The sequence below is a fragment of the Microtus ochrogaster genome, chromosome 10 (assembly GCF_000317375.1).
Source record: "Microtus ochrogaster isolate Prairie Vole_2 chromosome 10, MicOch1.0, whole genome shotgun sequence".
Classification (NCBI taxonomy): Eukaryota; Metazoa; Chordata; class Mammalia; order Rodentia; family Cricetidae; genus Microtus; species Microtus ochrogaster.
In genome coordinates this window covers 26,503,369-26,514,249 of record NC_022016.1, presented here as the reverse complement: position 1 = coordinate 26,514,249, position 10,881 = coordinate 26,503,369, and the positions used below count along the sequence as shown (strand labels likewise).

General features: G+C 41.1%; 1 long non-coding RNA gene across 1 annotated transcript in view; it reads left to right on the top strand.

Moving 5' to 3' along the window:
- Positions 1 to 2,310: 2,310 nt before the first annotated feature.
- LOC113456655 overlaps positions 2,311 to 10,881 on the top strand; it is a 28,050-nt gene continuing 19,479 nt past the window's right edge. Inside the window, exon 1 of the long non-coding RNA XR_003377417.1 lies at positions 2,311 to 2,380. This is a non-coding gene — a long non-coding RNA (uncharacterized LOC113456655). The remainder of the gene's footprint in view (positions 2,381 to 10,881) is intronic.

Genomic DNA, 10,881 nt, shown 5'->3' with positions numbered 1-10,881 from the left:
GGTTTTTCCTTTCTCACTGCACACATAACCCAAAACATTCTCCTTCTGCCCCTCTTTTACATCTAACACGATTCAAAAATAGAAGGCACGGGATTGGAGCTATCAAAAAATTAAAACCAGAAGGTAATTCTTTCCAATGTCTGGCAAATCCATAGATTTTACAAAGACAAACAAACACAGTTGTTTTTGAAAGATTTCCATGTCTTATTCGTCATTGTTACATTTTTTTCTTTGCTTCAATCTTAACTTTAAGACATTTTGAAAATACTCTCAGATATTCACAGGCCACCTAGTTTTAGCAGATGCTAACTAACACTAAGCACAGATATCTACTGCGTTGCTCTTAGGTTTTTCCACTAAAGAGAAATATTTCTTAAAAATCAGATCTAAAGTCTAAGAAACTGGCAACATTGCCAGTCGGTTGGGTGAATGGCCAACACTGAAATCATTTGGCATGTTCCTTTCAGCTCATGGGAACTTTCCTGTGCTTTGTTCATCTCTTTGCTGTTCAAAACTATGGTGCCATCATTTCTATTTGTTTGGGGACAAACAACTTGTTTGCCTGGATCAGAATCCGAAAGACAAATTTTGTGTTGCTTTATGTTGATATTTATTATTTGAGATTTATTATCGCTTCTTTGGCTTCTTTCTACTTAAAGTATCATGATACATAATTTTGGATAAGCAATTGGTTAATCTTATCTATAATATTATTTTAGGCATCTGTCTAAAACCTTTTTTAAAAGTCCCACAAATGAAGTGTTTGTATATACTCATCTACAGGGTTCTATTGGATTTTGACAGTCTTTCCTGGTGGGATTCATATAAAAGGACCCCCCCCTCACTTCACCAAAAGAACTGTGTTAAATGGCCACCTACGTTTCATGATATCGTGATTCAATAAATAAATTTAGAATAATACTTTTGCACTTCAAAGGACACTTTTGGGTTTTCTAGAAATAGATTTACCTACATTCCCCCCCCCCCAGTGCTTAGCTCTTTTGGGGTTCACATTTTAAGGCATGCTCTTCACAGTTTGAAAGTATTTGATTTTCCTCTGCACAATGACTATAAAGTGAAAGTTTATTCTCTTTCAAAACATTTCAGGATGATTTTAACAGTGACAATGTGCTTAATTGTTGATTCTTATGTCTTGATCAAGGTAGCTGAGACATCTTAAGGATTTTCAGTTCTTCAAAATAAGGTCGTGATTCAGAGCCATCTTGAGTGTAATGGTTCCTACTATTGTGTACTGAGCACTAGTAAGCTGTCTTCCCGACACATAGCTAGGAGAGAGCCGAAACATTTTATGCACCTGCTTTCTAAGGAAAAATTAAACTTCAGTCTTAGCATAAGCTTGGGCTCATATATATGCTTAGGTTAGTGAAATTTGTGTAATAAGCCAACCCTACTTGACTTGCCTTTATTAGCTGGTTCAGTAATGAGTACCATTTCATTAGCGAACATTTGGTGATTAATTTTCACCTGGGTTGAATAAATAATTTTTACACTAAGATGTTATCACATAATTAATAAAATATCACCATGAATCTTGCTCGTCTCCTTTCTGCAACCCACCTGTATAATTTGGGGGGGGGGGTAATGGAGCCTTTGCTAAAATGTAAATTGCATTTACTTGAACAAACACAATTCTACCCTCTTACATCAGGGTAAAAGACCTCATGCTCTGCTTTCAGAGACCAGAGACAAAAACTTGTTACTGTGTATATAATTCTGTATTTATTTGAAAATTTCCAAGATGGGCAACTTAGCCTCTACCTTCAGGTACCTGAAATTTAGTTGTAAAGGATTAGGGAAGCATACATCTCTGCTTGTATGCTATAGAATTAGAAATGACGTTCTTGGAGGCATTGGCAGTGCAAAAGGAACATTCATCCAAAGAGAAGGCCAGTAGAGAGATTTAGAGCGAGCGTGGGTGGGTACCTGGAAAAAAACCATCCCGGAAGGCCTCCAGACTGCCAGGCTCCGAATATTAGGGATGGGAGAATGCCCCTCTGGCCAGAAGGCCATTTACACATCCCCCACCGCGGGGTGCGGGGGCGCCACCAGATAGGGTTTCGGAGGACCCCTGCCAGCATAGCCCTCAGCACGTCCCGGGCGCTCTGGCTCACGCAGGTGGCTGAACAAGGGCGGTGGCCATCACGTCCCTCTCCGTGCTGCGGCGCTCGGGAGCTGCGCGGTGTGCAGCTCCTGCTGGCCCGGCGGGGGCGCGGCCCGGTCCCTTTCGGGGCGGGGCCGAGGCGGGGCGTCGGGCCGCGCGGCAGGTGTGGGCGCGCGGAGGTGGCACAGCCCGCTGCGTCTTCGATCTGCGCACAAAGCGGGACGAAGACGCGCGCGCGGGGGCCCGGGGAGGCCGCAGGTAAGCGGGCCTGGGCATGGGCGCGCGGCGGGCACCCGGGTCACGAGGCGGCCCCGCAGGGCGCGCGGGGGAGCGGAGCGCGGTCCCGCACAGCCGTCCGCGCTCGGCCACACGCCCGGGCCGCGCGCGATCCTCTAGCGCGCAGGGAACCGGAGCGCGGTGGCCACTAGCGCTCTCCGCCGGGGAGTCCCCGCGCGGCCCACGCGCCACTTCCAATTCCGGGTGCTCGGAAACTTCCCGGGCTGCTCCGGGAGAGTGAGCAGAAACCAGGCGCGCGAGGAAAACCCACACCAGGACGAGTCGTTTGCTTTCAGTGCCTTCATTAGGGAAAGGATGTTCCTAAGCCCCCACCCTGCTCTCGGTGACCCCATCTGCAAAGCCCCCCGCTTCTCTAAGGAGTCAGCTGTTGCAGCATTCCCTTAGGCAGACTGTGGCGGTGCAGAAGGCAGCGGGACAGGCGCAAGTGGCCACCTAAGAAGCTTCTCAGGGGACAGCTTTGTCCCTGTCCTGAAGCCTATAGGGCTAGGAATGAGGGCTCACCTAGTGTTGGAGCAAGTGTCTGTGGCTCAAGCCAGACACCCTCCTGCCTGGGGACGTCTTTTGGTATCCGAATCTGGCCTTTCAGCTTCCTCACTGAAATCTTGGCACCTTTGAAGTGGAATTAGAGAGAAAAAAAATGCAAGATTTTTGTGCGGAGTTTATTACCTGTGGATTAAAATGCTTAGTAGACAAAAGTTTCGACTAGGCTCAGATTTACAATTTGTTTTGAAGGAGTTTTGATTGACTTAATTTTTGTTTTAAATTACTTAAAAGTGACGCGCAACTTTAGGTTTAAAGAGTTTGTGTTCGGCTGGAGTGGGCGCTAACTTTCCAAGTTGTTTCCCGCTCTTATTCTCGTTATTTTTTTCAGTGTCTCCAGAGGCAATTCCTTAGAGAAGGCCTTTATCTCGATTTTTTTTACCATCAAAAAGGGTAAAAATAATAATGTTTAGTCGTCCCCCACTAAGGAAGTTGGCCCCCTTTTTCCTTTGTAATTTGTACAAAGCCTCTTGAAACCTAGGTTGGACCCCAAACAAGCATTTTTGCTTTGTGTCTTTCTAATAGATATTTTGTGGGGATGGGCCTTATGGAAGTTTTTCTTTTCTTTGCATCTTATTAGGTCTTTATTTTGTATGTAGCTATTGGTTTCATGGTAGATATGAGAGAAAGCAAGAAAGTTGTAAAGTATCTAGTTATCCTATGGTGACGTGTTCTAAGCTCTGACGCGTATGTACTAGTGACAAGATACTTGACCGACAGCACAGAGTCGGCGTGTTCTCAGATTTTATATACGTTGTTATAAGAAGAAAGCTATGCAATGTTTAATATTTGAACATCTTTATAAAAATGGAAGTGGAAAAAAGTGGAAAGCCAAAACAACTTTTCCGTGTTATCTTTTTTTTTTCTCTCAGTTTGAAATCATATTTAGTTCAGCCCAGAATTGAAGCTGCAGTTAAAGACAGTTGTTAACTATTTAGGGTAATTTCACAACACAGTTGGTTTGCTTTAGTGAGTCTTTTCATCAGCGCTAGGTTTTTGTGGGATGTATTTGCTGGGGATATTGACATCCTGAGGTTAGATACCATTACACTTCCCACGGTTGCCACAGTTCCTCTTCATTGCTTATGTCTAAGTAGTTTTAGCATCTGGACATTGCAGGGGCTCTTACATTCAAACTGTAAAAAGGCTACAATGTAGTCACTGGTTATTCATATTTTAGGATAAAGTATAGTATTAAAAGACAATATAGAATCTTTAACATCCTCTTGAGGTATTTCATGACTACAAGTGCTGCTTAAAAGTCACCCCCGGAGATTTCAAAAGTTTTAATGAGGGAGAAATTTTGTTACAACATAGTTCTGTATCGTAGAAAAACAACAACAACAACAAAAAACCCTTTTGTTGAATGAGAGTAGATCCAGCTTAAGTAAGAAATGGTGAGATTTGATCTTTGAATTGTGAGCTACATTCTTACTGGGGGCTTTTAAACAATGGCAGCAAATGTGTAGAAAGCTCAGCTGTTTAATTTTTACATGTAAGCACCCTAACATGCTTGCTTCGTTTGCAGATTTTCTGGCTGTTTTTCGTCCCGTGGTTTTGCTATAAGGGAGACCCTAGGAAGTTAACAACAACAACAACAACAACAAAAAAAAATCGGGAGGAGGTTTGAGATGAGGGGAAAAAAATCTAAGCATGGCTATAGGGAAAATATGTGTTGGCTTCAGTAACAAGGAGGTTAAAAGTAGAATTTAAAGTCAAGATTTACTTGTGGAGTCTGTAGTATTTTCTACTTTATTGGATAATCAACATTTTAGCCAATATATAGTTATTGAATGTATGACATCAGATCCGGTGTGGGGGGGACCTCATCCAAAATCTCTGAAATGTTGATGGTGGCTTCATCAGATATGCTCTGTTCCTAGCTGCTGAGCACTTGAAGGCAAGTTACACATTACACAGAATTAACCAAGTGACTTCCATTTTAAAGAAAAACTCCTTCGAGACACCATTATTTCAATATCACAAATAGCACCACTCTTTTGAGCAAAACAGTAGCTCTAATAATTTAAAAATATGCTTTTAGCAGGGGAAATACAATTAGTGTTGCCTCTCAGTGCTCTTACTTTGAGTATTTTTGGCCCACTCTACATCTTTGTATTTGTGCCATCTCTGACAGATCAGCCCCGTGCTAGAGAGTACAGGGAAAATTACAAAGACGAGCAATGTGTGTTGATCCTCTTTCTTCCCTAAGCTGCATCTGCACGCAGTCAGGACCACGAGAAGTCTTAGAATTTAACCCATGGCCCTTTGATGATTCTGGGAGCAGACAGTAGCGACAGAAGTCAGCTCTGCCATTTGCAAATGGGCTTCATGTTCTATAGCAAATCAAGCCCATGGACTCCCTAGCTCTGTCCAACTCAGCTTCACTTCCTTGCCCTGGGCGTAACAACAGGAGTTTAAAGACTTAGACCCGAATGGAAAATGAGTGCCATTGTGGCATTGTGTATGCATGCCTTCAAACTAACTGGGAAAAAATTAAGACATAGTATGATTTAATTATAAGTCCTCCAGGGTGGGTAGTGTGTAGGAGTCTGTGGCTCAAGAATACATTTTATTTTTTCACTTATTTTGTTTTTAGTTTGCATTATAGTTCGTGTGTGTGTGTGTGTGTGTGTGTGTGTGTGTGCATGTGTGTGTGTGATTTTGCTTCATATCCTACAGTTCGGAAAATAAAGTAGTACATTATAGTTTTTAGATGGGCATAAATTTTCTTCTGAGAGGTGATGCTCTGATGGATTGTCTCCATTATGTTTTAAGTTGATGTTCTTAGGAAGTAATCCTGCTTCTGAAACAGGATGGCAGCAAAAGGGGGAATCCCTAATCTAGCCTGTCTGTTGATATCTTTAATCTTCTCTGTCAATTTCAGATAGACTTGGGCTGTGTCAGTAAGTTGAATGTATGCTGAATAACTTAGAGAGTTCAGCCCTGAAAACCGTGGGCTGAGTGTATGTGTGTGCGCTTGTGTTTCAGATTTAAATGTGACGTGGAATATCAAGACCAATATTGTTATGCATCTAAGTTGAAAACTGTTTAGAATCTAGGGTTTTAGTACAGGCACGGGACTGATATCCCAGAAGTCAAGCTAATGAGATCCACTCTCTAACAAAGCCTGAGATAGTTAAATTATAGTGCACACTTCCTCTCAGAAATTCACTATTGACTCACCTGTGGATTTTGTAACTTTTTCTTGGCTTAAGCCCGGCCATTTAGTGATTATCTCAACTCCATTAACTTAATTTTTTGTGAGTCTTAAGTAAGCGCAGTAAACTTGCTCTGCACCACAAAACGCTGGGTCCAATCCCCAGCAATGAAATAAAACAAAACCAGATTAAAAATAAGAGCCAGTAGCAGTGGGTGGATGGAAGTCTGAGCTCTTCTGCCCTGCACGGTGAGTGGAGCCTTTTAAACCAGGATTCCTGTTGCTTTAGACCAGAGCTTTCACATTCCTGCTGGTCATTCTGTAGCCTGGTGTTTCCGGGACTGTTCTGTGCTGTAACTCAAAATGGTTTTCCTTTCTTTATGGGTAGACTGTGGAACTCAACTAAACTTAAAAAAGAAAAAGAAGTCAACCCTAATTTTCAGCCTGACAGATAATTCAAAAACAACGCTCTGTACTTAGCCCCCAGTGACTCCTCAAAGCCACTAGCTCTGCTGTTATTGTTTGCCTTTGAAGTTGGGATTAGGGTGATGTTTTAGGTGCAACGTGTGCATGCAAAGAAAAATATATTCCAAAGTAAAATTATCCCGAGATTGGTGTATGATGGCAGTTTCTAATTGCTTCTAATAATTAAGTAGTTAAAATTTTATAACATTTTAACTTCTGGAGACAAATTTCTAGTTTTATAAAAAAGAAAAATTTCACTTACATCCTCTTGATCTTATTAAATATTAAGTCAAATTATCCCAAAGATGTTTTCTTCCAGCGGATTTATCATTTCCAACTGGCAGTAACTGAAAATATTTTGATAAAATTAGAGAACTACTCAAAAATAAAATGAGAGAAATGTAAAATAAAGACCAAATGGACTAATTTTTAAAGCACTGAATCTTTCGTGTGATTTTCCTGTTTGTGTGTTTTCATGTTCTGGAGAGATAGCCATGCCTCTGGAGTAGTGACTCAGGATGAGTTCGAGAGACCCACTTCCCTTTAAAAATCAATGGATTTGGTAATTGCTCAAAGCAGGTGTCCAGAATTTCCTTTATCAACTAACACATAATCAAAACAATAAATAAAAGTGGAAAAGCAAGTCTCAGCGAAGAAACAAATTTAAAAACCAATCAAAACGAAGAATTCATTTTACCAAACATAAGTATTGGTAGTTATTTTTTTTTTGAAAAATTGTCTAAATTAGAAATGGAAAAAACCCTGCATATTTATAAAGAACTATCAAGATGACAGGCTTTGGCACTAATTAGCTAAGCTAAAAAAATTTCATGCTGGAAAATTTAAAATATAAATAGTCTAAGTCATTATTATTCACTTGTAATCTAGAACCCATCTCTAGATATTAATTGCCTCCTTGACTGGCCAGGGAATCAACTTCATGCAGACCTTTTTGTCTACACCAAATAAAATATGTGCCTCACCTTTCCTAGTGCTCAGAGCCGTCCCGACTGCAGCGGTTGCCTGATCTGTCAATCCTTTCCTGTACACTGTGCTTTTCTGCACTGTGGGAGACCAGTCCCTAGCTCTTGTGTGTTAGCTGCAGTGACTGGTTGTTTTATGGACCAGAAAACTGGCCTGGCAAGATTAAAGGCACCAGAAATCTCCTAAATGGTGCAGTCTCATCTTTTGAACCTGTGTGTTTCTTATCCCATCTCTGCTTTTGATTTGCTGCATATCATGATACTTGAGCAGATTATTTGTGAAACTTAATTTTAAAAAAAAAATGGTTTGAGAATCATTATATCATGTTCTTTTTTTGTCCTATAAAAATTGGTTCAAGATCATGTCCACATCTATCAAGATGCAGGAGATAGACATAGGTAATTGCTTTTATGACCAAATAAAGTCAAACCAGTATGTTAGGGAGCCAAATAAATTTTCTCTGTAGATTACTCCATGAAAACACGTGGAAAAAAATTTCCCTCTGAATCTTGACAAATGAATAAAAGAATAACTTTTTATTTTGAAAGTCCTAATGTTTAAGTGGGCTATAGTGTAGTAGCCCAGCTGGTGACATGACTCAGTATATAAAGGTGCCTGCGGGTGCCATGCCTAGACCCACATGGGGGAAGGAAAGGACCGAGTCATGACACATGTGTGTCGATACACACCTGACTTTCAGGTCCTGCGGGAGTTATGGATTGAAGTTTCTTATCTTTAGCTTCCCGGTGGTATCGGTCTGAGACAGAGTGGCGGTTGTACAAGTTAGTTCATATTTTAAAGATCTTGTCCAAGTGCAGAGCCCGCAGTCAAGGCTAACACTTTGTTGTGTCTGAAACTCAGTGTGGGGGACATGGCAAAACAGCAGCAGCATCTGACTAAAGAGTGTGCAGAACTTGCAGGCTACATAAAACAATGATTATAGTGCAAAGGAGAACTTTAATACGTATGAATATTAATAATATTTGCATGGAGGGAGAGATCAAACTAAATTTGAAGTCAAAACAGAAAAGCTACAGAAAAGATTAGAGAATTTAAATTTAAAAAATAAAAAATATAGACTATATGTCTCATAATGTAAGATGATATTTAGACAGCAAAAATACTGAGAGCTTTAGTGTGTTTTTATTTGAGCACCTTGTTGACACTCTGAATCATAATGGCTGTTTCCCAGGAAAGCCATGCCTCTATAAGAGCTTGAGAGTGGGGTTTAGGGACACACATCCCAAGGACCCCCAAACCAAGCACAAAGATGATTCTAAAGTGGTTTGCAGTGGGAAGCCATTATTTCTTTTTGTGTTTGCCCTTGGAAATGAAAGAAAACACTGAAACAGCCAATATTATTATCAGAAATGGAGTTCCCAGAGCACATGGCATTCTGGAAAATGACAGTAGTTTATACCCAGTAATTTACGAGGATGAACAAGGAAGTCATTAGCTACCAGGGTCACTCAGTCTGAGCAGTGGTCCACTTAAAAAGGTTGCTGAGGATGGAGCAGCCTTGACATGTACCTAAAGTTGCTTCCGCCGGTGGTCCCTCAGAGAGTACAAGCAGAAGTTAGGGACTATACACAGACATTAGACTCTGGCCATTGGATTCCAGTCCTAGCTCAGCACTTAACTTCCATGTGTGTTAACTTGGGTAGGACTCAAAACTGCCTGCCTTGTCTTGGTCATGTGTGAAATGAGATTAAGCTAAACTAATGTTCTCCTCACAGAGAATATAATCAGAGCAAAAATATGCAAAAACTATATACTTGCACAGTTTTTTTCCCAATGAAAAGAAATTAGACAGGACAATGGATCTGTGATCTTGCTCTTTTCGTTATTCAAAGTTCTTGAGCCTTCATGAAATCATCTGAATTCAAAGTTTTTTACCTATAGTCCGTAGACTATGGGGCATTGTGTGGATAGAATTCAAGGTGATGTGAGGTTGGTAAAACTATAAAATTTGTATTGATTTTTACTAGTCTCTAATTTGAAATTTAGCATTTTTTCGGTACTCAGTCAGATTTACCATAACTGTGACTATGTCATGAGCGGATTAGGATACTTTGATACCACATTATAGTTATTCCTGATATTTGAAATGATTTGCGCATGGCATGTCTTTGATGTTATGGTAATCATGATAGCTGCTGTTAAACCTGTTTTTAATCTATTAATTAAGAATCCCATAGAGAGACTTGGGAGATGTTTCCATAGGTAGAAAGTGCTTGCTTTTTAAGCATGAGTACCCGAGTTCAAACCCGAGGACCTACATTAAAAAAGAAGCCAGCCACAGTTGTACGTGCTTGTAATCTTAGCCCTTGGGAGGCAGAGGCAAGATGATTATGAGTTCTTGTGGGCTGCATAGTAAGACCTTGTCCCCAAATAAAATTTAAAAAATAAATAAAATCTCTTAGTGTTGTAATGAAAATAGTACATTGTGTGATTTAAGGCATAGCTTCTCATTCTGTAGTCCGGGAAAGCACCCCTGCTGTCATCCTGGAAGGTGCAGGTCCAACTGTGCCAGCCCACTGGGGAAGGGAGGGGGAGGAGCAGAGCAAATGGCCAGCGATGCACCCAGCCTTGTGTTAATACCTTCTGGACACCCAGACAATGCTGGGCCATCGGAGAGATCATCTGGAAACACATACAAAAGACAGCAGTTTGCATTTCACTTTTACATTTCTTGTATTTGCCATCATGCATTTTAACCATAAAAATGACAGTGACTGAGACTGCCCTGCCCCCGGGACCTTTGCTCAGCCCTCCTCGGAGCACACACTGGAAGCCTAATACGTGTGCGTCTGCCCATAACTCTCCTGGTTCCTTCGCTTCTCACTCTGGTGCCATACTCTCTGCTGACTCTACTTGGCACCTGACAAGATAAAACTGAGACGTTTATGCCGGGGTATCTTTTGAGTCTTCTCTCCTAGTTTGACTTTGTGCCTAAAGAATTGGGATTCACTTACAAAAAGCACAGAGAAGGAAGTAGTATTTAATTTCGACTTCGCATTCATCTCAATGTCCAGTGTTGGTTATTTGAGCTTCCTCCGTCATAGACATTTAGAGGAATGATCTTCCTGTGAATTGACATTGTTCTTCATCCTATCTGATCATGGTGGCCTTACCATGGAGAAAACACATGTTTAAGGTTTTAGTAACATGCAACAACCTCATGCACCAAAGACTTTTTGTACGACTAAGGACCTGGCTCAGTAGGTAAGTACACTTGTTATGAAAGCAGGAAGACATGGGTTCAAATCCTTAGCATCCACATAAGAAGTCTGACCTGGCTGTGCAGCCTGTA